At 51.0% G+C, this 3,016-nt stretch overlaps 1 long non-coding RNA gene across 1 annotated transcript; it reads right to left on the bottom strand.

The window, feature by feature from the left end:
- Window positions 1–401: 401 nt before the first annotated feature.
- Window positions 402–1,600, bottom strand: LOC116464910 (uncharacterized). Its single transcript, XR_004247052.2, has 2 exons — window positions 1,000–1,600; window positions 402–906 (listed from the first exon to the last, which is right to left on the bottom strand). It is a non-coding gene; the product is annotated as an uncharacterized LOC116464910 (long non-coding RNA).
- Between the last annotated feature and the right edge of the window lie 1,416 nt (window positions 1,601–3,016).

Genomic DNA, 3,016 nt, shown 5'->3' with positions numbered 1-3,016 from the left:
TGTGGCCTCAATTTCTCCGCCCCACTTTCTGCCCTTCAAGTGCTGCTGATGGCGGAGCCTTCAAGGACGCCACAGCCAAAAATAATCGGGCCCGACCTACCTCTGGAAATTGGGGCAGCCCCGCCCAGCCACCTGGCACCCAGGAGGTAATTAGTGCACGTGGCAAATTAGGGTAATTAGGTCTGCGGGAACTGAACCTCGGGTCCAGGTTTGGTGCTCAGAGGGGCCTCAAGCACTGCCTCCTCCCATCCCCAACTCACTCTGGTCGTAGGTCCTCAAATCCATAAACCAGTGCTGGCGACCCCAACTCCACGACCCTTTCTTGCCTAGGCCTGAGGGAGCCTGGCTCCGTTGCTTCATGGGGGGTTGTTGAATGAATTAACTTTAGCCGTGGGCAGAAGTCAAGTTCTGAATTTAAGGCAGGGTCTCCTTCAAGTGATGCAAAATCACCAATAGTATTGAGTCATCAAACTCCCTTTTGCCTGACCCCCATGTGTCCACCCTATGCTGGAAGATGACAAACTCTAGGGAAACATCAGCCCTTGTCTCAGCCCTTGAGGGACACTCAGGCTGGGGGAGTCAAAGCTGCACACAGATACTCCCAGGAGTCAGGGCTGGGCCAGAAAGAGGGAAGAGGGCTAGAGAAGGTCTAGAGGTAGAGGAGGGAGCTTCTTGGGGAAGAGAGCATTGAAGGTGAGGCTTTGAGGGATGAATAGGAGTTTGCAAAGAGGCTAATGTCTGGAGGTTGGCCCAACCAGCTATGGCTTGGGGAATGAGGAGAAGGAAGAGGGAGGTAGCTGGAGGGGGCACCTGAGGGGCCGGGAGCTAAAGATTTAGAGGATGTCATGCCAGGTTGGACCCATTTCTGTCCTTGAGAGTTCCGGCCTGGTTGGAGTCCTCTAACTTCTGAAAAAGAAAAGAGTAAGAAGTTGGTTCAGGGTCAAAACCACATACCAAAAATAAATATGATGTTTATAATAGCAAGCATTTATTAAGCACCTACAATCACGTTCTCTTCACCTAACAACTCATTGGAGGCCAGATGCAGTGGCTTACATCTGTTATCCCAGCCCTTTGAGAGGCTGAGGCAGGCAGATCACTTGAGTCCAGGAGTTGGAGACCAGCCTGGGCAACATAGTGACACCCCGTCTCTACAAAAAATACAAAAATTAGCCAAGCATAGTGGTGTGCACCTGTAGTCCCAGCCACTCAGGAGTCTGAGATGGGAGGATTGCTTGAACCCAGAAAGGTGAGGCTGCAGTGAGCCATGATTGAGCCACTGCACTGCAGCCTGGGCAACAGAGTGAGGCCCTGTCTCAAAAAAAATAAAAATAAAAATAAATAAATTTTAAAAAGGGCTGGGCGTGGTGGCTCACACTTGTAATCTCAACAGTTTGGGAGGCCAAGGGGGGTGGATCACTTGAGTCCAGGAGTTGGAGACCAGCCTGGCCAACATGGTGAAACCCCTGTCTCTACTAAAAATACAAAAATTTAGCCGGGTGTGGTGCCGTGCACCTGTAATCCCAGCTACTAGGGAGGCCGAGGCAGGAGAATCGCTTGAACCTGGAAGGCAGAGATTGCAGCAAGCCAAGACTGTGCCACTGCACTCCAGCCTGGGCGACAGAGCAAGATTCTGTCTCAAAAAAAAAAAAAAAAGAAAAGAAAAGAAAAAGAAAGAACTCATTAGATCCCTACAGTAAACCTCAGAAGTGAACACCATTCATATGCCCATTTTATGGATGGGGAACTTGAGGCACAAAGAAGGGAAAGTGACTTCTTCAGGGTGGCACTGCTGGTAAGCGGCAGGGCTGGGATTCACTCCCTGGCTCACGTGATTCCGAAAGCCACCAAGTTGAAACCTGGAACCTGGGGATCTCCTACTTCTGAAAGTGCTCACAGAAAGCTGTCACAGGGGCAAGTGTGGTGGCTCACGTCTGTAATCCCAGCACTTTGGGAGGCCAAGGCGGTCGAATCATGAAGTCAGGAGACTGAGACCATCCTGGCCAACGTGGTGAAATCCTGTCTCTACTAAAAAAAAAATACAAAAATTAGCTGGGTGTGGCGGCGAGTGCCTGTAATCCTAGCTACTTGGGAGGCTGAGGCAGAAGAATAGCTTGAACCCAGGAATTGGAGGTTGCAGTGAGACGACATTGTGCCACTGCACTCCAGCCTGAGGACAGAGTGAGACTCCGTCTCAAAAAAAAAAAAAAAAAAAAGCTGTCACAGGTCAGGCTTGTTCTAGGTGCAGGGACAAATCCATGTAAGAGGTGAACAGTAACCGAATCATGCCATAAACACACCTGACATCACCGAGACCTTCACTGGGAGGTGGGCACCCAGCTTGGGGGAAGAGCAGCTGGACTGTTCCTGCTCTGGTGGCACAGAAAGCCTCTGGAGAGGAGAGACTGTTTAGCCTCACTCCAAAGGCTGGGTCAGATCTAACTAGGCAGAGACCAGAGCCTGAGCCATAAAAGCCATTCGGCAAATGCAGTTTTCTTAGTGCTGAATGAGCTGTTCGGGCTCCCGCTTGGTTTCCCCTTTAAGGCGGGAAGCTCATTCTCGCACACCATTTTTCAGCCCCAAAGGAAAGTTGCTTTCTTAGTCAGCCACCTTGGGGTGGTGGCCTCTGCCTGCCCTGCAAGGACATCGCCAAGTCTGTTCCTTCCTTCCTTCCTTCCTCCTCCAACTTTTTTTTTTTTTGAGACAGAATCTCCCTCTGTCACCCATGCTGGAGTACAGTGGCCTGATCTCCGCTCACTGCAACCTCTGCCTACTGAGTTCAAGCAATTCTCCTGCCTCAGCCTCCCGAGTAGCTGGGATTAGAGGTGTGCACCATCACGCCCGGCTAATTTTTGTATTTTTAGTAGAGACGGGGTTTCACCATGTTTTGGCCAGGCTGGTCCCAAACTCCTGACCTCAGGTGATCTGCCTGCCTCAGCCTCTCAAAGTGCTGGGATTACAGGCATGAGCCACTGCACCCAGCCCAGTTCTTTAAAGAGAGGCCTCCAGACCTAGG

This window comes from Hylobates moloch, unplaced genomic scaffold, assembly GCF_009828535.3.
Source record: "Hylobates moloch isolate HMO894 unplaced genomic scaffold, HMol_V3 SCAFFOLD_2158, whole genome shotgun sequence".
In the NCBI taxonomy this organism is placed as follows: Eukaryota; Metazoa; Chordata; class Mammalia; order Primates; family Hylobatidae; genus Hylobates; species Hylobates moloch.
The sequence above is the reverse complement of the archived record's forward strand: the minus strand, read 5'-3'. Positions and strand labels throughout refer to the sequence as shown.